The sequence below is a fragment of the Balaenoptera physalus genome (assembly GCF_965194825.1).
Source record: "Balaenoptera physalus genome assembly, chromosome: 9".
In the NCBI taxonomy this organism is placed as follows: Eukaryota; Metazoa; Chordata; class Mammalia; order Artiodactyla; family Balaenopteridae; genus Balaenoptera; species Balaenoptera physalus.
This window is the reverse complement of record NC_138888.1, coordinates 8,220,879-8,248,865: the sequence shown is the minus strand read 5'-3', so window position 1 is coordinate 8,248,865 and position 27,987 is coordinate 8,220,879. Positions and strand designations below refer to the sequence as shown.

The window sequence follows — 27,987 nt, the reverse complement described above, 5'->3', positions numbered from 1 at the left end:
ATGGGTACAGGTTTGATCCAGGCAGCACCGGCACGGCAACTTTGCCGAGAAAGATGCTCCAGGTCACTGGGGTGGGAGGAGGCAGCATGGGGCTAATAAGTGTGTTTGGTCCAGAAGAGATGTTCACCTGGCCCCCAGCAGCACAGGGATACGGAGTGAAAGGAGCCAGACCCAGGATTAGGTGCTGTGTTAGTCCGGGTCCTCCGAGAATCACATGCCAAGATGGGATTAAATTTGCAGGATTTTGATTTAGGGACTGCGGGAAAGAAACAAGAAGTTAGGAAGGCTGCGAGAGCCACCAGGCCACAACGCAGGCCTGACCCCGGTGAGGGAGAGAGGCAGGGAAGCTTGGGTGCAGGATCTAAGGACGCCTTGCAAAGTCATCGGGGAGACCTTGTGTCCAAGGCAGGTGACAAAGTCCATGTCTCCCAGAAAGGGGTCTGCCCCTGAAGTGTTAAGAACAGGCCAGGGGGAGCAGATTATTAATAGCAATGCCTGGTGTTACTAAAAGCCAATGAAAAGAAAAAGCAAAGCAAAGTTAACATGCGGAAGAGGATGAAATTTTTAGCAATACCACAGCATCTTTCCTGGTAGCAAAGGGTCTTCCAGTTCCTTACACAGTGATTGTTCTTAGCTTGAAAACTTGGTAAATACAAGTCTCAGTAATGTAATAGGGAAGAATAAATCTGACTCCGTGTTAGAGCTCTTTCTTTTGTTTTTCTTTCCTTTGAGGGCTTTACCTGCAGCTCATGGATTTTATTTATTTATTTATTTATAAAAAATCTTTATTGGAGTATAATTGCTTCACAATACTGTGTTCATTTCTGTTGTACAGCAAAGTGAATCAGGCATATGCATACACATGTCCCCATATCCCCTCCCTCTTGAGCCTCCCTCCCACCCTCCCTATCCCACACCTCTGCCCCTGAGTGTCCCCCCTCCACTCAGTCACTGGGGGCAGCCAAGGGGAGGCAAGGCCTTGACCCAGCGATGGGCTCCACCTGCTGTGGCCTTCCCCTCACACTCCCTGTCGTAGGACGCCTTCCAGGGGCAGTCTCACGGCCACCACAGGCACCAGTTAGGAAGGCTGGGACGCAAGGGCCCAACGAGGCAAGCCGCACGGCCATGATAACAACAATGGCCACCATTTGTTCGGCACTGCCCGGTGCCAGGACTTGTGTCAGGCACATTCCAGACATGGGATAAAGCGTGGTGTCTGTTGCTGAGGGCCCCAGTGCCTGTTAAGAAGGACGGATCTTTCACAGGCAGAGGGATGGGTGCGAGGACTCAAGATCGAAGATGCTGAGAAACCCCAGCTGCTCTGCGACATTGGCGGGAAAAGAACAAGGAGTAAATCCGGGAGGGAGCAAGGGCTGAGAGCAGGGAGGCTGCACAGGCGGGGCGGGGGTGAGGGCAGGAAGAAAGGGACGTGAGGCTAAGGGACCCCAAAGAGAAGATGGGGGATGGGATGGGAAGCAGATACCAAACGGGCTGTGACGGCTTTGCTGCGCTACTCATGAAGGATCCTCTCTCATCTTCTCGAGAAGCCTCAGTAAAATCTGCACACTTGGACTTCCGGTCTGGGCCACACTCAGCATAACACCTGAAACTCTCTCGTGGAAGAAAACAATGGACACGACTCACAAGCGCTTTATGAAACAGACGCTTGACGGAATGGAATTTGCTTTGGGGGATGTGACAAAATGCTGGGTCCTGGAATTCTAAGGACTGAGTAGGAAATTGGAAAAGAAACTCAGTCTTACAGACCTGTACCATACTGCAGGCACTTGGGGAGTGCTATGATTTGGGGGGTGGACTTGCAGGTACAAGCAGCTCATGACGGCCACACCTGCCACCACGTGAGGGCAGAAGGATTAATCCCCTCTACACCCTATGCTCTCCTCATCTTACAGGTCAGAACCTAATGATTATGTGCTGACCGTCACCCCAAATGGCTCAAAAAAGTATGTAAAACTGATCTGCAAGCTCTTAACTATGAGAGGATCTGAAGAAGGCAGGTACTGGCGACCCCAGCCCTAGACGACAATAAAGATATTCTCACAGAAACAGTGTACGCCAGTGGTGAGGAATCATTTTTGCATGCAGGTCACTCAGGAAAAAAAAGCGTTTAAACATTGTGTTTATATGCTTTTTACAAAATTAAACTATCTTGAGTCCAATTACAAATGTCTACAAATACATATATTCTTATAAGTTAGAATACTTAACTTACTGCAGAGAAAAATATTTAAGTGCAATTTTTCTTTGTTATTCAAGTATTAATAGCTGAGGCCTCTTTGAGTAGTAATGCACAGGCACACTTTTAGCCATTCACCCTGAAAACTAGATCAGAGGCCGTATCAGAAATCAGGTGGTGCAACTTGGGCTGAGAACTGTGGGATGGCTTATCCCAGTGGGAATATTCATTTGCTAATGACCTATGGTACCTGGAGGCTTTGGTGGTGGACTCGAATGCACCAGGCAGTGGTGGCTGGGCTCCGGTCTCTGCTCTACTCGGTGCCACATGGGAGACAGAAAGATTCCCTGTTCCCCGCGCTCAGAGGTTCAGAGTCCATTGGGAGAGGGATGCAGCTAAATGAGCACTTACCGCATTGTGATGTGTGCTATACACACAGGCAGGCAGAAGAGGAATGAAAATACAAGCAAAGGAGTGATTCGTTTGGCCAAGGGAAGCTGAGGAAAGCTTTGGGAAGGAAGATCATTTTTGAGCAGGTGTTTGAAGGAAAAATAGATATGACTGCAGTCCAGCGTTAAATGTCTCATCATGATTCACTTGACCCAGTGGAAGAAACATCAGTCATAACATGTCAGAATTGTCTTTGTAGGGACCAACTGAAGAGTTTGTGAAAATTTTTTGTGGAATAAAACCGCAAAGAATTCTTATTTTGGAAGGCTAATGGACTCCAGATGGGAATATTATACTCAATGGGAATATTGAAACCAATATTATCTAACTATCTCTGAAACCTTCCAGATCTGAGGATGTCATCTTTGATACTCTTTGTTCCAGGCAACACTTGTGTTACTGTTACCAAATCCAAACTTGTAGTGCACAACAGGCCAGTAAATCCGGAGATGAGCTGCAGGGGGGCAGAGAATATGCCTCTTTCTGGAAAGCCAGCCGACTGAGAAGATGGCAGGGTCTGAAAGAACCACCTTCCCCGAGTTAGAATTCAGGCTTCTTTTATACTAAAAGGGGAGAAGTGTGGCTCGTTGTTGCAAACTTTTTGGTGTCAGCATCCTTTGTTCTTGCAGCTGTCTACATAGGTCAGGTCACTATGTTCCTGTAAACCTCCAGCAAGACATGTTATTCTCTGTTCTGCAACTTTTTATCTCTATCTGAATGGAAGAATGTTATACCTTTAAAGGTCAGAGCCTTGAACCTGGGCTATCCTGTATATTTCAGGCTATAGGCAACATTCTTTTACAAAAGGTGCAGAGCCAGAATGACTAAGCAGAGGCAACAGAGCACAAAGGTGAAAGTAAAAGAACGAGATCTGGATGGACCTAGAGTCTGTCATACAGAGTGAAGTCAGAGAAAAACAAATACCGTATGCTAACATATATGGAATCTAAAAAAAAAAAAAAAAAATGGTACTGATGAACCTAGTGGCAGAGCAGGAATAAAGACGTAGACATAGAGAATGGACTTGAGGACATGGGGTTGCTGGGGGGGGAAGCTGGGGCGAAGTGAGTGGCATGGACATATACACACTACCGAATGTAAAATAGTTGGCTGGTGGGAAGCAGCAGCGTAGCACAGGGAGATCAGCTTGGTGCTTTGCGATGACCTAGAGGGGTGGGATAGGGAGGATGGGAGGGAGGCTCAAGAGGGAGGGGATATGGGGATATATGTATCCACATGGCTGATTCACTTTGCTGTACAACAGAAACTAACACAGTATTGTGGAGCAATTATACTCCAATAAAGATTTTTTATAAATAAATAAATAAATAAATAAAATCCATGAGCTGCAGGTAAAGCACTCAAAGGAAAGAAAAACAAAAGAAAGAGCTCTAACACGGAGTCAGATTTATTCTTCCCTATTACATTACTGAGACTTGTATTTACCAAGTTTTCAAGCTAAGAACAATCACTGTGTAAGGAATTGGAAGACCCTTTGCTAACAGGAAAGATGCTGTGGTATTGCTAAAAATTTCATCCTCTTCCGCATGTTAACTTTGCTTTGCTTTTTCTTTTCATTGGCTTTTAGTAACACCAGGCATTGCTTTGCCTTTTCTTTTCATTGGCTTTTAGTAACACCAGACATTGCTATTAATAATCTGTTCCCCCTGGCCTGTTGGTAACACTTTAGGGTGTCAGACAAAAGGTTTAGGAAGAGACAGACTATTTTTATTGCAACGTCTTTAAACAATGGACTAGTCACATTTTCCTCACAGCTTTTATGCTTAAACAGGACTTCTCTTGCTAGACTGTTGGGTTAGAAATCTAATTCTCAGTATTAACTTTCTATAGTTAGTTCCAACATGGAATACTTTAGAATTAAAAAAAGTATGGCCTCAGGACAGTCTAAAATCTGCCCTAGAAGGAAGTGGGCACAAAAATGAACCAAGCAGTACATCCTATTTCTGGTTTCATTGCCTTGAAAACTTTTCAAGTCTTACTCTGTGACATTTACGGAGCAGTTTTAATAGAACAGCCTTTTTGAAAGTGCCTTTCTTCATCTACAGTATCCATTTATACATCATCAGTGTATAATTATAGTTCAAGACATGCTAAAAATATGACAAAGGAGGGAAACTGATTCTATGGGCTCAGTCAAGCTGAGTTATCCAGGGAAACAGTCCTGGAGAGAGTAAGAGGTGGAGCTCCACCAACAGTGCTCAGACCCCTCCCTCTACAAAGTCGGATCCCAGATAACACGGACTTTATACTATTTTTTATATATCTAGGCTCCAGGAAGCAAGGTAAATCTCCAAGGACACATTTTTTTAAGTCATTGAGCTGAAATCAGAGCAGGGAGCCGCAAGCTTCAAAGAAAGGCATCAGACAGGGTTGACATGAGAGCAAATGGTGACACCAGTCTGCAATAAAAACCTGAGCCATGCATGTGTTGCTAGGTGGAAGGCTGATCTTGAGATTCCTGCATTAAGTCTGGCCACGTGAAGAGCCTACAGTGCCCCAAACCCTGGCAGAAGCAAATGCAAAATCTTCTCTGGAGGAACATCCCCAGTTTGGGGATCTCAGGATTCCCCAATTTAAGATAAAACAAATTTGAGCACCCAAGACCAAATTCACAAAGAAAAAAATCACCATGAACGTGAGTTAACAGAAACAAAACCAACATATTTGGGCCCCTACACAAGGACTTCAGAAAGTAAAATCATCAAACATAGATCAACTCTGTATTAAGTGTGTGAAGGAAGGAAGTACAGAATTGAATACGAAAAAGCAGCAAAAGTATATTAAAAATGACCAGACAAAAAATTTAGATATTTTAGAAATAAAAAATACAGTCGTTGTAAAGAAGAAATTGTCGTAGTCTCACAAAGATCACGAGGAGAGCCTGTGTCACTCACATTCTTACCCAGCTAGGGAGGGTAGCTGGGAACAGGGGCTCAACATCACCTTGAGAAGTGGAAGAAGTGGCCTCACAGAGGAATCTGATGGCACTGGGCTGTGCTTAGGACTAGAATTCCGGTGAGTTGGGGGTGCGCTTCCAAAAACAGGGAACAAGTAAAGACTGGGTGAAACAGTCAAGTGGCCGTCACTTTGTAGTTGGTGGAGACCCAGAGAAAGGTTTTCCCAGAAAGTCGTTGAGTGGAGCACGCTGTGTTCTTACCTTTCCAGAGCAGGTCGTAGCGACAGAGCTGGTTCTTGGCAACTCTTACATGCCTCCTGCTGGGGAAGGTTTCCTTCTCTGCATCTCCCTTCTGCGTCCCTACAATGCCTTAAAAATAACGCTTTTACAGGACTTTAGACATTACCCCCTAGGTTGCCCTCTGTATTTATCAGTACTTTTCACAGACCTGGATGATTATAAGGCTTCAAAATATGTTTTTCACAGAAAGGAAAAAAGAAAGGGAGCTAGGAAGCAAAAGTGGTGAAAACTGAGTATAACTTGCATGACTTCTTATTCGTTGGACCATCAGATTTTCAGGTCTGGTCTCGCCTCTTAGAAAGACTTGCACATTCCCTGAACACACGGACTACTAGAAATTCCAGGAGCTACATACCATTCCTCATATGTAGTTAATATTTCTGACTATCCACTCGTGAAACAAGAGCCTTGAACACTATTGAACATTAGTTCCTCCTGAGTATCCCTTCTTTGGTCTCTGATAAAAGGCTACCTCTGAGAGCTGGTCAGCTGGGTGCAGAGGGGAAAAGCAAATGGGTTCAATCGCCGCTTTGCACTCCATTTGCTTGCAACAGAGCCCTGAGAAATGATGGTAGACCTACACACACACAAGCTGACACCTTCATGACTTCACGCCCAGGAATCCAGCAGCAGATTCCTACATTATCTGGGTCTCCATCTTCCAATTCTGGGAGAGGGGAAGCAGTGGGAGGGTTATTTACCCAGAAGCATTTGTAGGAACATTTTTTTTCAATCTATCAATCAACCAACACCATCGGATACCTACTTGTTTCCAGCATTGTCCTCGGCGCCAGAAAGGAGTTCAAAGAAGTGTAAGACATGGCCCTGCACAGCAGGCTCAAAGATTACGTGGGAGGGTTGGGTGGTGTACCAGTCAAGGTTCAGCAAGGAGAGCAAAGCCATGTTTCAGGGATAAGGGATTTGATGGGAATCAGACCTCACATAAATGTTGGAGTCACTTAAGAAGTGAAGTCTTGGAAGGTAAAGTCTGGAAGATCAAAGAAGGGTCACCAGCTAGACCACGTGTGGCTCTGATAGAAAAGTCAGAGCTTGCGGGGAAATCTGAGAAGCTGGGGTGGGCAGCCCCTAGGTGAGACGGCAAAGGGGGTCATGGAGGGAGGTTTGGGGAGCCATGCCTCTGTGGGTCCACGGCCTGGTACTGGGCTTGGAACAGCTACTAGTCAGCCAGGCCAGCAGCTGGGCAGAGGAGCTGGACACAGAGCAAAGGGGGCCCGGCACAAGCTGGGAGCCACTGGGCAGCTCTGCATCCGTCACTAGGCATGACCACAAGGAGCCTTCTGGGAGCGATGGCCATGCTTCACTCCCGGCATCCAAATCTCGTACAAATCCCTTTGGCCAGCTCTAACCCAGGGAAGGAAATTCAAGGAACCGTAGCTCCCAGCTTGACCACGTTGGCCCAGAACAATCTAGCACAGCTGGCAATGGGGAACTGTTTCTGAGCAAAGAGAGTGGCTTGAAGAAGACAGAGAGAAAGCAGACGGAGTTCCCAGAAAGCTCCATGGAGTAGTGATGGCACTCACCGAGGCTCAAGGAAGAATATGATTTAGAATGTGCGGAAAGGAGAGGACAATCAAATAGTTCCTGTTTAAATGTGGCTGCTTTTTAAATTTCCGGGTTGGTCCACGGTGTATACAGCTTTCACAGAACACTGACCGGAGCCAGGGGCCCTGGAGCTGGGGTGTAGCGTGGGGACAGAGAGACAGATGACGGGCCTTGTCCTGCCTGCCCTCCCGAGGAGGACTGAGCCAGGGTCCTGCTGCCCAGAGCTGGGGAAACGGGGTGTAGACGGCCTCAGCTTTGCATCCCACTGTTTCTGTGTCTCCTCAGAGACCACTCAGCATGCCTGCTCAAGAACAGAAGCCTGCTTTGAGAAGAATGAATTCTGTCTGGCTGCTTTTTAAGGGCAAATTTTCAAATAAAGACAGCTTTGAAAACAAGCAGCGTTTTGTTCTCTGCTGACCTCAGCCTATCAGCACCAGGGCCCAGTAGCCTGGATTACAGGTCCGATGAACTGGTGGCCCTGAGCACAGAGCGAGCAGTGCAGGGAAAGGAGGTAGAGCTGTGAGCTTCCACTGCGGCAGGAGGAAAAGGGGTCACCTCCAGAGGGGTCCCGCCAGGGAAGGGCTGCAGTGGGGGCCCAGGTGCCTCACGGGGGTTGGGCGGGAGTTGCTTAAAGGGTGCCTGGGGCTCAGAGTTTGGAAAGGACTTCTGCAAAAAGGAGGTTGCAGCCAATGAAAAAATGGGCTCCCCAAAGATGAATTCCAACCCTCAACCTGTTGCCATGTACCCCCAAAACCTCAGGAGCCTTCAGAGTCAGCACGTAGCATAGGAGGCTGGGACTCCTCTGGTCCCATCGTCCTGTAAACTGTGTCTCCTCATTTCATGCCATGATTGAAAGTAAGGGTTCTCCTGCGGGCTCCTACAGGAACATCAGGAGATTTCTTTGAAGCTATCTTTTCGTTATTTTCAGGTCCTTTCCTCTAGATCGTCAACACTTCAATACACTTTTCACCTTGCCAACCCGACATGTACGTTATTGCGTGCGTGGCAGAATATTTTAATTTGGGTGCTATACCACTAACCGGGAAAATTAATGTTAACATGCTTTTTAACTGGCACCAAGGAATATTTAGGTGTTTTCTGTCCCACTAGGTCACTAAGGTCTGACCCATTTCCGCTTCACAAAGGGCCTCGTTCCAGTCACGGACTTGAATAATTTATCTTTCCTCCCTATGTCAAGATAGTGGACTAGCTTTTCCTTTTTTTTTTAAGGAAGATTGGGTTTTCATCAAATGATCCTCCTGTTTCTTTTTTAACCAGCAGGGTAACTGGACTCCCAGACCGGCTGGCACCTGGCTCTTCCGGGACACACAGGATTTCTCCCATCCCGTGGCCACCTGACCCCGCAGAGTTCCACGCCTTGCCATGGGGAATGATGAACGTCCTCAACAAGAAAGATGCTGTTTCCAGTGGCCAAGAGGCTTTGACGTCCAAATCCCCATCGCTCGTTTCTGGAGACTACGAGGGGCCCGTGTGAGAGCACCACAGACTCAAATCTCTGAGCTGGGGGTCTGGCTGGAGTTCAAGTGCACGTGCCCACACGACCAGCGCGTCCCTGTCTGCACGTGGGGCCCGCGGCCCCGCTCTGCTCGGGACTCACCTCTCCCACAGGCCGAGCACGTATGAGGAAATCAACACAACGTGATTTTTGGAGGCGTGAGAAGGTGCCAGTTCACATTTTCTCAGTTTACATCTGCCCAGTGGGGTGGTTCCTTCACCCACCACTGGCGTGAAGAAAAGCCCTCCTTGGTGAAGTCATTTGCCCAAAGTCTTCACTGCACCCGCTGAGGGGCTCTCCCTGCTCAGGGGAGCCACTGCAGGAGGAGAATGAAAGTCCTGGACGGAGGGAGTCCATGGAGACGGGAAGCCAAGGCCCCAGGTGGTGGCCTTTGACCCCCTGGAAGGGCAGCTTCCTCCCCGGCCTGCCCTGCCCAGTCTCACTCTGTTCTCCACATCCCGCTGTGTCCAGCCAGCTCCACCCATTCTCCAAGCTGCCAGAATTATGCCTTTTCAATGTAGGTGAGATTATGTTACTTTCCTGCTGGAAACCACCCTCTGGCTTCCACTGTCCTTGGTCTAAAAGAGCTTTTTCAGAAATAGAGACACAGACGTAGAGAACAAACGTATGGATACCAAGGGGAAAGGGGGGAGGGTGGGATGAACTGGGAGATTGGGATCGACATGTATACACTACTATGTATAAAATAGATAACTAATGAGAACCTACTGTAGAGCACAGGGAACTCTACTCAATGCTCTGTGGTGACCTAAATGGGAAGGAAATCCAAAAAACAGGGGATGTATGTATATTATAGCTGATTCACTTTGCTATGCAGCAGAAACTAACACAACATTGTAAAGCAACTAAACTCCAATAAAAATTAACTTAAATCAAAATAAGAGATTTTTCGGACCCCCAGCCTCCTCTCTTCCCAGCCTCCCTGCCTCACCTGCCACCTGAACTTCCTTAGCTTCTTCCCTCCGGGCACAGCCCTTCCCCCGCTCTGGCTCACACATGCTCTCTTCCCTGCTGGGCTGGTCCCCCTTCCCTCTCCCTCGTCCTTCTGGCCAATGCCTCTGCCTAGAGAGGCCTTCGTGACCTCTAACCCCTGCCCGCCGAACCTCCTGCATGGATTTTACTTCTTCATTTGCCTAGTTATCCAACTTTTACCTCTCCCAACAGAACAGAAGATTCAAGTGGCCAGAGATTGTGTCTATTTTGCCCACCATGGTTTACCTAGAGCCTAGTACCATGCCCGCCATGGTGGGAAAGGGTTCAATGATCATTTGCTGAGTGAACAAACGAATAAATGGACAAATGGTGCGGCCGTGACTTCTACATCCCGCTCCACCAGTACCCCTGGGTACTAGTCGAGGCACCGCACCTGGCCTCTCCTTCCTGGACTCAGGCCTGGTGTTTGTGGTTATGTCAGCTTTGGCCCCCAGCCAGGAAATTTGCCCCTTCACCTCCACTCACAGCAAAAAGTGTGAGAATAACCCGACCCCCCTGTTCTAAAGTTAATGTCACCAGTGTTAGACACGGAAGGGCTCCCTTCCACAACATCTCCCCATTTCTCCCGCCCTCGTTTACTGATGAGCAAGACCCAGGACGGTCACAGAGGAAGTGATTGGATAGTCCATTCTAGAATCCTAGAATGCTCTAGAATCCCAGGAAGTTTTACTGTGGATGCACCGTCAGTCTCTCTCATGTGGTCGGCGCTGTCCCCCTCCCTTGCTTTGGGTCAGTGCTTCAGATCCCAGGAGAGGGTTATTCTTATTTTCCAAGTCATTATTCACCGTAAGCTCTGATTTCAGAATGACTTTGAGACATAACAACTTAAGATTTAAAGCAATATTGATAAAGTCTAACTAAGCAGTGCTTTTGCCAGCTCTCCTGTGGAAACAATGTTTCCTTCATTTCCACTCTAAATATTTCATTTCTGGAACACCAGTCCAACAGGAAAACATGGTACTGGTGTTAATAGGTGCGCCTGAACACACTTGGATAATCTGAGAATCTCTTCCGAGGGACTCCACGTCTGAGGGATGAAATTTGACTGAGGAAGAGGGATTCTCAATGACCACAGTAAATGAATAAATGATTTGATGACCGCAAAGGGAATGAGTAGAATTTTCAGCCACAAGATAAGGCAAAGGAATTAATTGTTAAAAATGTGCATAGAAAAGTGTATCTTAATAATCATGCTGTTCCAAAACAAAATTATTCTAATATAAACAGCCTATTTTCATATACAATAACAAAAATGAAGATTATTGGCCCCTATAGCTCCTTAGGGATTATTTGTCTGTGAGCAGCATATGAAGAAATCTTTGGAACCGAATCCATATAACAGAAAACATCTGTTTGGGCATCTTTCGATTACAATATGTTACAGGGGAGAAAAAACTGGGATTTATAAATACCAGTCTGACATGTAAACTGGCCATTTCTGATTTAAACGTTTCATAGACTTCCTTAGCAGAGACAGCTATGATGATCCTTTCAATTTTTCTTTTTTGCAATTCTTAAAAAATTTGCCTCCCCAACTTCTCATGTGGTGAATAAAGTAACCAGACATATAAACAAAGAATAACTGTGAGGCCAGGTTCAAAAACACTTGCCTATTAATTTGTAATAAGAGGGAGGAAATAGAACAACCAGGGTTGACATAGTTGGAAAATCTTAGTCATATAATGTGAGTCGTGATTTTCATTCTTCAGGTGGAGGATGGCAGGCTGTGAAAGGGGGAAAGCTGCATCTTCCAACCTTTAAAAAGTCTGTGATCCCACGTGGCCTTCCAATGCTGTGTTCTCTCCTCCTTCACAGCTAACTAAGCTCCCAGCCGTGTTCTCACCTGGATGGCCCCAGGGCTCCAGAAACTAAACTCTTCCCTGAAGTCTCTGAGAGTCACCAGCGGTGTCCTGATGGCCAAATATGATGCATATAACACATAATGCTAAGACTTGTCCTGCCTCTCCAAATTCTCTCTACCTTGGCAGTTGTTCCCACTTCTTCTCCACCCTATTTGCAAATTTGTCATTAGCCTTTCACCCCTTAAATCTTGGTGATTCCCAGAGCTATGTCCTGTGACCCCATCTGTCAGCCCCGGGGTGCGCCTAAGCCTGCTCCTCCTGCCCCATTCTCAACATCTCCACCGTGGTCCAGGCCTTCATCCTTCTCACCTGGACCACGGCATCTACCTCCTCATTGGCCTCCTCCACTCTAGCTTGGCATCCCCACAGCAACCCATCTCCTAATCATTCCCCAAATGCAGTCAGGACAACCAGCCTAAATGGTTTCTTCTTTCTCCCTGTTAAAATCCTCCAATGGCGCTCCTTGGCCCTCAAGGTAAAGCCCAAACTCCTCAGCTTGCCCTTCCCCGCCTGGGCCCTCCTGGCCTGCCCTGCCTCCCGTCCTGCCTCCCCCTACAGCCATCCAGCTGCTCTGGCCAGTGAGCAGCCGTGGCCTCAGTCCCTATCTGTTCCTGCTGCCTGGCATGCCCCTTTCCCTTCATCACCTCCTAATGCACACTCGTCCTCTTAAGCCTCAGCCTATGTGTCCCTTTTTTCATGTCCAGTATTGGTTTTTTGTGCCTTCTTTCCATTTTTTATTGATCAGTCTCACCCAGGTTTATAATTTTTATTCATCTGTTCGAAAAACACAACTTTTGACTTTGTTGATCTTCTCTATTCTGTTTTTTATTTCAGTATTTTCTGCTCTTGTTTTTATTATTTCATTTCTTCTACTTTCTTTGCATTGATTTTGCTTTTCTTTTTCTAATTTCTTGAGATGAGCACTTAGCTCACTGAGTTTTTTCAGCCTAGAGTCTTTCCTAACATAACATTTTAAGGTGAAGATTTCCCTAAAGGGAGTTGCTTTGCTTTGTTACATCCTGCATGCTTTGAAAAATAGTATTTTTGTTTAAAATTTTTTTGGACTAGTGAGTTATTTAAATATTTTTCTTAATTTTTAAATATATGGTGATTTTCCAGTTATCTTTTTGTTTTTTAATTGTGGTCATGTTATATACCTTGTCATTTTAATCCTTTGAAATTGTTGAGAATTGCTTTGTGGCCCATGCTGAGGTTTTGTAACTGTTCAACGCATTCTTGAAAACTAGGTATATTCTCTCATGTTGTCTCTTAGTGTGTCAGCTTTTTAATTATGCGTTTGAAATCTTTTATAGCTTTATGGATTTTTTTTTTTTTTTTGCCTGCTTGTTCTATCAATTTCTGAGGGAAGTCTGTTACAAAACTCCAGCATGCCTGTGGATTTATACATATCCCCTTCCAAGTCTTTCAGTCTCTTTTTGCTTCAAATATTTCAAGGACATATAATTAGATGCATATAAATTTTAAGTTATTCTACCTTCCTGATGGATTGAATCTCTAGTCAAAAAGAAATGAGTCAATCTCCAAAAATTTTTTGCTTTAAAGTCAAGTTTGTCTGATGTTAATATAGATTTACCAACTTTCTTCTGGCTACTGTTGGCACAGTATAATTTTTTCCACTCTTTTATTTTCAGATTCTTTTATCTTTATATTTTAATTTGTGCCTTGAAAACAGAATATAATTTGGCTTTGATTTGTAGTCAAGTCAGAATATTTTTGTCTTTTAACTGAAGTATTTTGTCTATTTATATTTAATATAATTGCTAATATATTTGATTTTAAATCTACTGTCTTTCAATATGTTTTCTATTTGCTTCACTCACTCCATGTTCTTTTTCTCTCTTTTCTTGCCTTCTTTTGGATTGACTGTTTCTTATTATTTCTTTTTTTTTTTTTTTTTTTTAATATTTTAGCTTTTTTTTTTGTTGAAGTATTTGTTTATTTATTTATTTATGGCTGTGTTGGCTCTTTGTTTCTGTGCGAGGGCTTTCTCTAGCTGCGGCAAGCGGGGGCCACTCTTCATCGCGGTGCGCGGGCCTCTCACTGTCGTGGCCTCTCTTGTTGTGGAGCACAGGCTCCAGACGCGCAGGCTCAGTAACTGTGGCTCACGGGCCCAGTTGCTCTGCGGCATGTGGGATCTTCCCAGACCAGGGCTCGAACCCGTGTCCCCTGCATTGGCAGGCAGACTCTCAACCACTGCACCACCAGGGAAGCCCCTATTATTCCATTTTTTATCATTTCACACTTAGTCCCTCATCAGTGACATGTCTCCCCCACTTTCCCTTGGCTCCCTTCTCTCATGTCCCTGTGTCCTTATAAAACCTATTCATCCTATAAATGGCTTTTGAATCCATTCTCACTTTTTATGCTTTCCATCCTAAAAAATCAAAAGTGGTTTTGTTCCTGTATGAATTCAAATGACTCTTCCTTTCTTTTTTCAAAAAAAAAACGAAAGCTCCAGTTGCATTAAACTAAAAGAGACTTTGAGAAACAATGTTAAGTGAGTGATTCATCATGCTGACATTAACTGGGAGAGCCTCCAAAGCACACAGAAGAGTAAATACCACTTAGAAAGACAACTTTTCATGTTTAAAATCATAATAATCATGTTACCCGTGTCCTCTTTGTTGAGGCTTAAAGTGCCAGGCTAAAAGTAATTAAGCTTCACACTCAATATAGAAATATATTCAGAAAGCCATCAATGTCTCGACTCTGTCTTTATTTTTATGATTCTCTAACCAGGACTGGCCCTGTTGTGAAAGAAGTGGCCCTGCACCGTAAATCCCTCCATTCCTCACTTCCACACGTGCTTGGCTTCCCTCCGCTCTCAGAAAAACCCAAAGGGATGTAAAACCCACAAGACTGAGCTTATTAAAGAAAAACCTCAAACAAAATCTCTACATTCCTCCCTTTTTACATATCTCCAAAGGAACCAACAGCCCTCAGTCCCACAAATGACCACAGTATTTCTATTCCGATGAAAACAAACACACTTTAACTGAGAAATCTTAAACTCCATGGCAAACAATAAATCAGGTAACTTCCCTCAGTAGAGACACATGCTGGTAAATAATGAAGCAAAGCAAATTTCAAAGGGCATACATCCCCCCCATAATTCTCACCAGCTTTCCCCCCAGCGTCATCCATCCCACCTAACACCCCCCCCCCCAGTCAATAAACAACCTAAGTAAAACTAGCTGTTTCCTATGGAAATGTATACTTGTATAGGTGGAAAGAGAAATAGGGATAGAGACAGAGAGAGACAAGAGATAAAAATAGAGATGATAGAGATCGAAGAAGTGGGAAGATGGAGAACAATAAAAATGTGGTAGTGTTAACATTTGGGTGATCTGGGTGAAGGATAGATGGAAAATCTTTGTACTATTCTTGCAATTTTTCTATGAATCAAACATTATTTCAAAATAGAAAGTAAAAACAAAACCAAAAGCAACAACAAAAAATTTCCGAGGCTTCACCTTCAATTCATGAGCTAAAACACAAATCTCCATTCTCCAGCTCCTTTTTAAATAACTCCCCACAAACAACATCACATCCTACAGGCAACTTACAAAGCAATCACATATGTTGGGAGGTCCTTTTATGTCATTATGGTCAATCGTTCTTCCTAAAGCCTTGCCTTGCTGTCATGATCAGACTTTGGTGTTTTCCTGTTCTCTGTCAGAGATAGGTTAACAAATCATCTCCAGGCCGGGAGCTTCTGCAGATGCTCCCGACCAATAAGAAGAAGAAAAAAAAAAGTTGAGAATTAACAAGGTTATCTTATAAAAGAGAAACCAAATTTTTTTAGCTCACTAGCAGACAGGGTATGCATTAGCCTCTACTGATGTTTAGTGGTTACATGTCAAGGGATTGAAAAAAAGAATGAAGCAGAGATGCATACCAAAAATTGCACAAAGCTCACAGATGTATCCATGCTGTCACTTGGACACTGTCTCCTCTGGCCTGGTCTTGCTCAAGGTCAAGCTCCTCTACCGAGCTCCACATCCTGACCCTGCTCAGTCCTGCGGCCATGTCAGGTTCCTAAGACCATGGAAGCTTCAGAACGCCCATGTTAACTGCAGAGAGAGCATGATTTCCTCATCTACAAATTCTCACGTCTCAGTCGTTAATGCACAAACATCTCTCAGCCTCAACTACACAGACTTCATAAACTTTCTTTTGCTCCAGGTCTTTCTACTGCACAAATTCATCAACTGCAATAATTGGTGGAGGTGGAACCCTCTCCAGGCCAAACACGCTCGGCAAGATGCCAGAAGCTTGCTAAGCCCTCTCGAGTGTGGCCCGGGGCTTACAGACTTTCCTGGGTTTAGGTAGGAAAAGCCATATCCTCCATGCTGAGGGCTCTCTGCATAAGTATTCCCCATTTCTTACTTTTCTTTTGTGGTTGCCTCCTGTCTTTCCTCTAGCTGGGTTAAAACCCATCCACATGCTAAATATTTGCCTTGTTGGACCTTGGAGATTTCACATTTTATTTACTCACACGTGTGGGTTACAGTTATTCAGCAAAATGTGTCAATGGTCTGCCGCAGAGCTGGCATTGGGGTCGACCATGAGCCACATATAGCTCCTGCTGCCCTACAGCACATCTGTTCTCAGAAGTCACACTTCCGGTACGAGCATTTGACGGCATATCAGGTATCATACATTATCAGGTATCCGCATATGATAAGCATCAGCTCAAATAGTGTTGATTAACCCTCTACGCCCCCTCGCACTAGGCAGCTTTTTAAAGAGTGAACAAAAATGTAATGAGCACCTACGAAGTGAAGGTCATTGTCCCCAAAATGAGGGGCTGCAAGAGGTGTGAGACTCCCTAGCCTACAGGAGTGGGAGAGTTCAAACTCCCTTGGAGGAGAGGAGACATAAATGTTTGAAAAAGCACCATTTTACGAAAGCCCAGGAGCCAGGAGCTCCCACTTCTTTGATAGAAGTTCGTGGAGGCAAAGCACCTGTCCTGGCAGAGTTCCAGACACCGTCAAAGCGACGGGAGAAAGGTTTCCAAGCCGAATTTCCCGAGGCTCTTCCACTCAGGCTACACGGGTAACTGTCTACCGCGCATTCCTCCAAAGACTGTGCCCGACCGGCTCAAAACCAGCTGCCGCCCAGATGGAGGCAGTGCGGGTCCAAGGGCGCACGGGAGCCCGAAGCGGGCGCGGGAGCCGCGCATGAGCCGCGCTGGGCGGTGGAAGGCAGCTTCGTACTTCTCTAGCTCCACGTTTGCTCGCTCTGGAGGCGCCTCCCATCATCCCAGTCTGAGTCTCACCATTCGTTTTCTGCATTCCTCTCCCCAGCAAAAGGGGCAAACGATGCCAGCCCGAGGCACTGCTGCTGCCCTAGTGTCCCCCAAGCGTCACGCCGGCGCAATGACCCTGCCAAGGGCTCTAGTGCCCACTGTGGAATGGGCTGGGGGGTGGGCTCAGGGCCGGACCACAGGGCGCTGTGAGTAACACACACAAGCTGTGGACAGTGCAGTCACCCCTCCGCGGGATGGCGGTACCGATCTGTTGTCACTTCACCACGCTAGTTCACCTTCATTCACTCCTTTCTTCGGGTGAGCTTTTGCTGAGGACTTTCCTGGTCCCTCTGGACCGTGACTCCTGAGTGAAAACAGCTAAGACTCCAAAGGGACCCCTGCGTCGCCGGCGCTGCCAATGGCTCGCTCCCGCGCCCTCACTAACTAGAAACCGCAGCCGGCTTTGGAACCCGGAACGCTGGGTGCCTTTGCATGATTCCTTTTCCTCCAGGAAAGCAGGCTCTCCTGGAATAACTCATCCAGCCTGAGCTCCTGCTCGGCCCTCCCGAGTCTGGCCAGGCAGCAGAGCCCAATACCCACAGCCCTGCCCTTGACCGTGACCTCCACCCCAAGCACTGCAGGCCAGGCCTCCCAGAGCAGGAGCAGCGGGAGGGAAAGGAGACGTGGAGACCCTGTGGGACATGAACAGACTCAGACTCACGGAACCCCCAGCCCCTCCCGTGACCCCTGCCCGCACCTCCTCACACATACTGAGGCCTCCTTGGAAGGCTTCCGGGAAGAGGAGGAAGGCGGGGCTGCGGGCTTAGCCCAGGCTGAGCTGGTGTGGAGGTGATGGCCAAGGAGGGGGAACACTGATGCCAGGGTTGCCGAGGGTGCCGAGGCTTCTCTCAGGTTGGATTAGGGACCCCGAAGCCTCTGAGGGTTCGGGCACCTGCTCTCCAAGAGAAAGGCAACATAGACAGACGTCAGGGGCCATCCCAGAAGACTACAGGTAGAATGGGGACAGATGAGGCAGAGCTGGAGGAGGTGGCCGTGTGACACTCTCCCGGGCACCTGGCAATGGGGCCTTGGGGTCTCAAGTTCCCCCGATTTGCCCCAGCCTAGACCCTTGTCTCCCCCTCCTACCCACCTGACCACCACCAAGACCAGGCACTGTGGCCACTGCTGGTTGAAGTCAGATTGCTCTTCGCCTTGGCTCCCACCGTGTCTCAGCTGCTAAGAGTCCTGGGGGCTCGAGAGGAAACAAGGAATTGCTGGTGCCGGCCTTTCCCTGGAGCCCTCTTTCTGCTCATTCTAGGCATTATTAACAGACTAATCCTAAATCTTCTGCTTCTTCTGGAACGCTGGGCTAAGGGGTAAAATCAATCAGCCTCCTAAGAAGAGACAATCTTACTCTGGTCACATAGGCAGACAAGTCTGATGATTCCTAGTTTGCACCAGATCCGTGTACACTCACCACAGCTATTGTTTTCAGGCCTTTGCCTGCCAACCCCCTGAAGACCCACAGTGCCACCTGAGGTAGAGGCGACCATCACACCTTCACAGAGAAGGGGATCAGGGGTCGGGGTTCTCAGCTGTAACAGGGCCTGTAAAACTCCACCTCATAATAATGCTTTGAAAATTAAATGAGATAAGGATGGAGATGAATAGGTAGAGCTCAGGAGAATTTTAGAGCAGAGAAACTATTCTTTGCAAAACTGTACTATGCATTTGTCCAACCAAACCCACGGAACTATGCAACACAGTGAATCCTAATGTAAACTATGGACCTTAGTTAATAATAATGCGTCGGGCTTCCCTGGTGGCGCAGTGGTTAAGAATCCGCCTGCCAATGCAGGGGACACGGGTTGGAGCCCTGGTCCGGGAAGATCCCACATGCTGCAGAGCAACTAAGCCCATGCACCACAACTACTGAGCCTGCGCTCTAGAGCCCGTGAGCCACAACTACCAAGCCCGCGTGCTGCAACTACTGAAGCCCGTGCGCCTAGAGCCCGTGCTCTGTAACAAGAGAAGCCACCGCAATGAGAAGCCTGTGCACCGCAACGAAGAGTAGCCCCCGCTCGCTGCAACTAAAGAAAGCCCACGCACAGCAACAAAGACCCAACGCGGCCAAAAATAAAAAATAAATAAAATAAATGTATTTTTAATAATAATAATAATGTGTCAACATGGGCTCGTCGATTGTACCAAAAGTGCCACACTAATGCGAGATGTCAATCACAGGGGAAACTGGGAGGGGGGGATGGCGTGGTGTATGGGAACTCTGTGCTTTATGCTCAATTTTTCTGTAAACATAAAAATACCCTAAAAAATGAAGTCTATTTCTTAAAATTAAATGAGGGAACATGCTTGAAGCATTAGCAGAGTGCCTGGCATATGAGCTACCGTAGTTATCACCCTTCCGCCTCCAGCCCAGGACTGGAAGTTTTCCCTCACGGAACCCGGGTGCATCAGAACATCCCCACCCAGACTTTACAGCCAGTGAGGATATTTCCATGGGTCCACCATCCTCAGAGGCAACACTCCCTTTGGGTATGCTGAAATGATGTGTCTCTGGCGGGTAAATGTTTGAAATTGCTAAGTATTCACCCTGTTTTTCTTGCCTGCAGGCCATGCTACCCAACGAGCGTGTGACATCAGAGCCCCAGGCATAGAAAGGATTTGGCCAGAGTCACTGCACCACTGTCCACACTGAAACACTCTCCCCTTGTGTTTTCACAAAATACTGTCTTAATCAGGCTTCTCCAGAGATACAAGAGCAATAGGATATATGTGTTAAGAGATTTATTTTAAGCAATTGGCTCATGCAGTTACAGGGGCTGACAAGCCTGAAATTTGTAGGGCAGACCAGCAGGCTGGCAACTCAGCTGAGGTTTCCATGTTAAAATCTTGAGACAGAATTCCTTCGTCTTAAGGAACTTCAGTTTTTGCTCTTAAACTCTTAAGGCCTTCAACTGATTGGATGAGGCCCACCCACATTGTGGAGGGTAATCTTCTTTTCTTAAAGTCACATCTACAGCATACCTTCACAGCAACGTCTAGACTAATGGTTGGCAAAACAACTGGGCACCACGGTTTAGCTAAATTGATACATAAAATTTAACCATCGCAACTACTGATGCTTTCCTAAACAAACAAGACAAGAATGGGTGTGTTTGGAAAATATTTGCATTTCAAATTCTCTTAAAGAGATGCCCATCAGAACATTTCCATCTGACTGCCAGGCTGATGTGTGGACTCTTTGGTGTCCCTCTTGGTTTCGCCTCGTTATGTGGCCCACAACGCCACGTGTGCTTGGGGTTTGGGAGTGAAGGACACAGCACCGTGGTTTAAGAACCTGATCATCCGATGCAGAAATACGCTTGCCCATAGGCATTATTTTGCATGCTTCCTGCAGCAACCAATCAGAGCTCTGTCCTGTTGCACCAATTGACTTAAGACCAGAACTTCTCCCCACCCAGACCCTGAGGAGCTGAAGTGCCCTCGCCTTGAGGTGGGAAGAGAGCTGGGGGTCAGCAGACACTGAAAGGTCATGGGCATTCCCAACAAACCCTTGGTTTTGGAACTCTCAGCCTTGGCCGACCAGGACAGAGAAGCTCCTTCCCTTCTGGTGTCCACTGTGAGTTGCGACAGAGGGGTTCTACAGAGACCAGACAGAAAATCACACTCGAAGTATGGAGAAATGAGATTAGGTCAGTTGATTATGACGTTCTTTGTACTGTGCCCATGAAGAATGGTGAGTGGTCAGGAGTTGCTGGAACATGGCCCGAGGTGGGTAGGTGGGAAGTAGGAGGCCATGATGGTCCAAACATTCTGAGGACACTCAGCCAGGAAGGGGTGTCTTTGTCTATAGGGCCAATCATAGGTGGGCAAGGAAATGAGCAGAGACGGGGTCCAGACAGAGATTGTCCTCAGAGGCTCAAAACTAATCAGGGTTCTGCCACTAGCCGCCCACTCAGCCTCAGGCAGGCCAACGTCCCCTTCCCCAACACGGCTGGCTCCCCTACCAGAGGAAGCCTCTGCTGGGTGGCCTCTAGAGGACCCTCCATCAGAGGATGGCCCTTCAGACGGGAACAGGTCTTGCTGGGCGAGCACACAGCTCACTGCTCCTGTCCTGGGACGCAGAGTCTGAGTGCAGATCCCCAGCCGACAGCCAGAGGAGACCAATGGTGAGTTTCGAGAATCCTGGCAGGGGACAAGTCAATTACTGCCTGTCCTTCAAAGGATTAAAAATGAGAGCTCTTGGGCCAGATTGACCAGAAAGATTAACCTTTCTGAGTCTATTTCCTCACCTCGCTGCCTTCTCCAGACTGAGGTCTGCAGGGTCGGACAAAAGCTGCATAGTGACAGTGGAAAGACGGTTACGTGTGTGAGAGAACTTTGAAACACTAATGCAGGCAACGCAGGCTACCGACGTATTATCAACTGGACCAGGCAGGGCAGGTACGGGCAGCTGGATCATTTGTTCCCTAAAAAGAGTCAGTCGAGACAGTCACCTTAGAACACAAGCTGCCTGGGCTCATAGTTGGCACGTGCTTCATACATTCTCAGTGCCCTCCACTAGGGTCTGCGGCACAGCTGACCAGCTTCTCCCAGCTCGAACCCCGCGGGGACTCTGATAAATCCCTCTCCTCCGCTAACCCCGCCCCCTCACTTCTGAAGATGTGGTTAAACCTCTTGCCCAGTGTTCTCTCCTTGCTGGCATTCTTTGTACTTAAAGCTCTGTAGGCTTGTCCTGTCCTTTTTGAAGGGTTCCAGTAGGACAGGGGGGACATTCATGTAGCTCGTCTGCCATATTTAAGTAAATATCACGCTGGCATGTCATCCCTGATTTCTATTCCCTGGTGTAGGTTTGATTATTCTGTGAATTTTCCGGGAATTTCTGCCGGTAAAAGTGAGAGTGATCTCAGGAGATATTGAAGAACCAACTGCACTCTCTCACCCCGGAGAGGATGGCTCTGAAAAAGTCCTGTTTCAGACAACACAGTCAAGACGAGCTCACCTCTAAGGCAAGAAGCAGTGGGCAAAGGAGACCAAGGGCCTCAGCATCCCCTGCCCACCCCACCGGCGCTGCCACTCTGCAAACTAGTCATGCGTGGCTGATCGATGGCTCCCTCATCCCTGACTCAGACAAGCATTTTCCCCTGGAACCCCTTTTCTTCATTCATTAGTGTTTCATTTATTCAAGTAACTTTTACCAAGCACTTCCTAAGTGCCATGAATTGTGCTTTGGACTATGGACACAAAAATGAGTAAGACAGATCATCGCTATCATGGGACAAATATTACAGCTGAAGAGACAAACGTGGGAGCACATAATGTTGTCCTAGTGGGAGCTGAGTGATTGGAAAGGTTAGTTCTACCTGGAGTGGCTGAGGAAAGCTTCAAAGAGGAAGTGGGAAGGGTCAGATTGAATCAGACAAAGAAGAAGGTCAGACTGAATCAGACAGAGAAGGTGAAGAAACAGTGGACAGAGGCAGGGAGTAGACATAAACAAGGACCCCGAGTGAAGTGACTTCTGTTAAGTCCTATCACCTTGGTGTGAATTATGATGAATAGGTTAATAGGTCAGATCCAGTAAACAGCAGAGTATTGGGGGCTTAAATACTAGAATATCCACATAGCAATAAGTATGATGCGTAAAAACAGAAAACAACAAGCTCTAGGTTCTTATATTCAGCTTTGGTTAAGAATATAGTTGAAAGCAGAGGCCACAAGTTTCAACAGACCTTGACAGATTGAGAAAGCAGTTGACAAAGGTTATTTTGAGAATCCATGGCACTGAGCTCACGGTCACATCTTATTACAAAGTTACGGCAGAAGGTTGGGAATAAGTCAAACCCCTCAAAAACACTCAAGGATGTAAATGCTAACCAGTTTGACAAATTCTTATTTTGTATCTTGTCCAACTGAGTCGAGGCTAATTTGTTTGCAAGAAATTCTCCTGTGGGGACTTCCCTGGTGGCTCAGTGGTTAAGAATCCACCTGCCAATGCAGGGGACACGGGTTCGAGCCCTGGTCCGGGAAGATCCCACATGCCGCGGAGCAACTAAGCCTGTGCACCACAACTACTGAGCCCACGTGCCACAACTACTGAAGCCCGTGCGCCTAGAGCCTGTGCTCCACAACAAGAGAAGCCACCGAAATGAGAAGACTGCGCACGGTAACGAAGAGTAGCCCCCGCTCACCACACCTAGAGAAAGCCCGCACGCAGCAACAAAGACCCAACGCAGCCAAAAATAAATAAAATAAATAAATGTATTTTTAAAAAATAAAGATTTCTTTAAAAAAAAAAAAGAAAGAAAGAAATTCTCCTGTGACATTCTGTTTGTAAATTCTAAAAGCCTTATTATTATCTTATCTGTAACGTAACCTTTAATCTCTAGGCTGTGTTTGCTTTGCAGGGTTGTTATGGAGAATTGCATTTCCTCACTCTTGTTTGTTTTAGAAAATTGTATTTGTTATCAGAAGTTTATTGTACAACGTTAGTTTACTCATCCAAATTATAATGTGCATGTCAGCACTGTGTCAATTAACTCACTATCATGACCTCACTAATTTTATTCTGGAAAGTTCATCTGTGTAAGTGGCTTGACTTTGCTTATGAATCAGAAAGTATCAAGAGTTTATCTTGGCTTTCACTCTACAGGCTGGTTTGAGAAATAAAATGGACCCTGATCGGATTCAGATTCATTCCTTTAAAAACAATGCGAAGTGTGTTTTCCACAACACAAATAGGTAGAAACTTTAGATGAGTAATGCTATGGATGAATCTCATAGGCAGCTCTGAATTAATAGGCCTCTTTCAAACAAGAGCTCCTTTTTATACATTGTATGTACAGCTTTGCCCAACTCTCCTGAGAGGTGCTTCGGGAATAACCTGAGAGGGAGGAGAGGATTGTTCTGGAAGTCTGCCCTTGCTCATTACCAACTGCTGGACCAGAGCAGAGAAAAATGGTACTTCTTAGCATCACGAGATGACACATTCCACGGGCGGGAACTATGCCTATCTTGTTACCACTGCACACCGCTTGGTAGCAGGGCTTGGCACACAGAAGGTGTGCAATAAATATTTGTCGAATGAATGAATGAATGGATAAACTAATTCCAACCTTCATTTCCTGTGGCATGTATTGAGCTGTAGAGCATCTTGGTTGCTTGTTTTTCCACAACACACGCAACTCCAGGCTCCCATGTTGAAGAAACCATTGTATAATGGAATTACCTTCTCATGGGGGAAGTGGAAACTTAAACAATCATAAAACATCACAGTTACAAATAATTATCGTCCTCATTTTACTGACGATGGCTCACAGCCCAGAGAGAAGACACGGTTGCCTCTGGCTTCCTTTTTACCCCTCATGGGACACCTGTTGTGAACCAGACACCAGGCCACATGCTGGGACCACCCTGGAGAGGTCACCGTCCACTAAGTGCAGAAGTTCCCAAGCACTGGTCCTCAGACCAGGCCAAGCAGGGCACACCAGAATCCCCTGGAGGCCTATTAAAAGTAGAGAGTCTCCATCAATGAATGCCAAAGCCATTGGGTGAAAGTGGTTGAGATTACAGGGACTAATATTGTCTCAAAATCTCTCTCCACAAAATCCTTATTAATTACAAGATGTAAAATCACTTTTCAGTGGAGAAACCTGGCAGGGACCACCTTAACCAATCACCAAAGTTACCGTTTCCAGGATTGGAACTGATCAACTGCCAGGGCCTCTGGACTTGATGCACAGAGAAAGACACACCGTCACTCCTGTGGTATGACGGACGGCCCAGAGGGTACAACCCGAGCCCAATCATGAGGAATCAGCAGACACTCCCAAAATGAAGGATGTGTTGCACAGTCACCGACTTGTACTCTTCAAAAGTGCCAATGTCATGAAAACCAAATAGAGCCTCAGGAACCGTTCCAGATTAAGAAAGGTTAACAAGACATGGCGATGGAATGCAAGGCCTTGGGTTTCCTTTTTCTACAAAGGACATTGTTGGACCATTGGCAAAATCTGAATAAAGTTTTTAAATTAAATAATATGATTGTATTGGTGCTCATTTCCTAATTCTGATAATTATACTATGGATTATAATTCCTGGATTTTAGGGAACAAAGATATTTAAGGGTAAAGGGACATCATGTCTCACATCTGTAACTTTCTCTTAAATTGTTCAGAAAAAAACTTACACACACATAATCATGAACATATTCATGTGTGTGTGTGTGTGTGTGTGTGTGTGTGCGCTCACACAGAGGGAGACATAGAGAGCAAATATAGTAAAATGTTAACGTTTAGTTCCTCTAGGTGAAGTTATTTGGGAATTCTTTGTATGATTTTTGTACCTTTTCTGTAACTTTCAAATTATGTCAAAAATTTTAAACATTTACAAGTTGTCTACTTGGGCTCTCTCCTGGGAAATTTTGATTCACTAGTCCTGAGATGAGTTGGTGTTTTCATTTTTCATAAACACCCAGGTAATTCTGATACAACTGCCTACAGAAAAGGATTTGGGAAATGGTATGCACTGAGATTTGATTACAATCACACAGCTGGTCAGGGACCAAGCCAAGACGAGCTCCTCTCTTTCCCTCCCATCCTGGGCTCTTCCCACCATATTGCACTTTGTTAAAGTAAAATTAGGCACATTTTTAAGCTTATCTCCAGTCAATAGGCATCAAAATTGCGAAACTAGGGGTAAACAAAAAAGAAGAGATGACCCATTCAAGTCAAATCCACTCAATGTTTGTACCAAAATTAAACTTTCCATCCTCTACTAACCCCAGAAAACCTGCCCCAGTCTCCTGTATTTCCTGCTGAGTCAACAATATTACCATCCACTCACTCACCTGGGCCAGAAACCTGGGAGAAACCTGAGACTCCTACTTCTCCATCAGTCTCCAAATCCTCCTGCCCTAACAGTTCAAATTCTGTCTTCTTTCCCTTACTTCGGGGATGGTTTTGTTTCTCATCAGGACAACTGCAAAACCTGTGTTTAATTTTACTATGTCAAGTTCATTAATCTTTCCTTCTGCAGTGTCTAATCTGCAGTTAGTCCCATCCAGCAAACTTTTCATCTCAAATACTGTATTTTTCATCTTTAGAAGTTCAACTTGGATATTTTATATACCTTCCACTTCTCTACTTAATATGCTCAAGTATTCCTCTATGTTCTTAAATATAAGGAATACAGCTAAAACTATTTTAATATCCTTGTCTACTAATTGAAGTGAATTGTTCTGTATCATTTTCAGATTTGCTTGCATCGACTGACTTTTCTTCTCATTATAGGTTGTACTTTCCTGCTTCCTTATAGCTTGATAGTTTATTTATTAGATTACAGATAATGTGAATTTTATCTTATTGAGTGTTAAATATTTTTGAATTTCTGTAAATATTCTAGAGCTTTATTCTGGGATGCAGTTAAATTACTTTGAAATAGTTTACTCATTTTGAGGCTTGCTTTCAAGCTTTGTTAAGGGAGACCAGAACAGCCTTTAGTCTCAGGCAAATTCTGCCCCCCGCGCCCCTGCCACTGCTGAGTCAAAACTCATTTGTGTACTCTGCCCAATGTCCCATGAACTCTAAGGCTTTTCCTCTCTGGCTGAAGGGAACACAGATTATTCCTACCCCTGTGTGAGCTCTGGCGTTTGTTCCTTCTGCTGCTTTCCAGTGGTTCTTTTCCCCAGCACTTGGTAGAACAATTCCCAGGAAAATTTGTGTGCAGATGGAACCCTATGTTACCTGTCAAATGCCAACACAAGGTAATGTCCAACTCCTTCCAAGGGTGGGAACAATCCTGGAGAAGCTAGCCCTTGCAGCATGGGCATGCTAAGCAGAGGAGTTGGACTGCAAGGGTTATATATTGTGTTTTGCATTCTCTTTCTACGTTGTGCTTTTCAGAATGCATGGAGGTGTTGGTCCACAACCTTGGGAAATTCCTGGGTGAAATGTGGAACTGGCCCTCATACATGAAGGGCAAGAAGAGACCAAAGGAAGAAGTAGACCACTCTAGACTGGTAGGTGGCAGGCTAAATAAGCAAGGGAACTCACATACCAGGTTTGTCTTGGGCGGCCTCAAGATGAGTAGATCTCTGCCACTGCCCACCAGGATCTTGAAAGCTTAGAGACCTTAACAGGGTTCAGTTACATATACCCTCCAGATGGTCTCAAAACACATTGCTCTCTCAAGGCTGCACCCTTGAAAATGGCTCTGGCTGTGGGAATAGCGGGCAGAGCCTACATTCCAAGGGCAGGGGAGGGGGGTGAGCAATATTTTTTTGCCCAAGCCCAAGTCTCAAGTCAACGACAGTCATGTCCTTCCAATTATCTCCTCCAACAGGAGGTCAGAGCTCATACCTGCAGACAGCCAGGCCTGACCACTGCAATGAACAATAGACACCAAGCCACTGTCACAGTACTCACCACACACACCTATGGGGTCACACTTGCCCTGAAACAACAGTTATTTCCCAGTGATCTGTATGTGTGTGTGTGTGTGTGTGTGTGTACCAGGAGTTCTTGGATCCAGAAACAGCACTATGTACTTGGCCTATACACAAAAAGAGCAGCCCTACCAAGCATCCTGCCTTGTGCCCCAAATTCTGGGGTTCAAAGTTCATGTAAAAAAAGAAGATTGGAGTCTTGTCAACCCCAGGAGGACTAGCTCTATCTATATATAATATGGCTCAGATAACATTAGAATCTTCAGTTCTTAGAATGGGAAGTTCTTTCCGAAAGAACGTGTCCTCGAACCTCACCAATTTTATAAACAGACAGAGCTGTTCTGGGAATTGATAAAATTCTCGGTAAGGGGATTGACTAGATGAATGTTCTAATATCAACCCTGCCCAATACGATCTCAAATGCAACTTACTGA

The 27,987-nt window shown here is 46.0% G+C and overlaps 1 long non-coding RNA gene and 1 pseudogene across 2 annotated transcripts in view; both read right to left on the bottom strand.

Moving 5' to 3' along the window:
- The window catches only part of LOC309667320, a 220,272-nt gene extending 206,211 nt beyond the window's left edge, over positions 1-14,061 (bottom strand). The window contains exon 1 of the long non-coding RNA XR_014267703.1: positions 13,705-14,061. This is a non-coding gene — a long non-coding RNA (uncharacterized lncRNA). The remainder of the gene's footprint in view (positions 1-13,704) is intronic.
- Positions 1-27,987, bottom strand: part of LOC309667378 (coiled-coil domain-containing protein 86 pseudogene) — a 307,112-nt pseudogene that overhangs the window by 101,672 nt on the left and 177,453 nt on the right. The window lies entirely within an intron of this gene.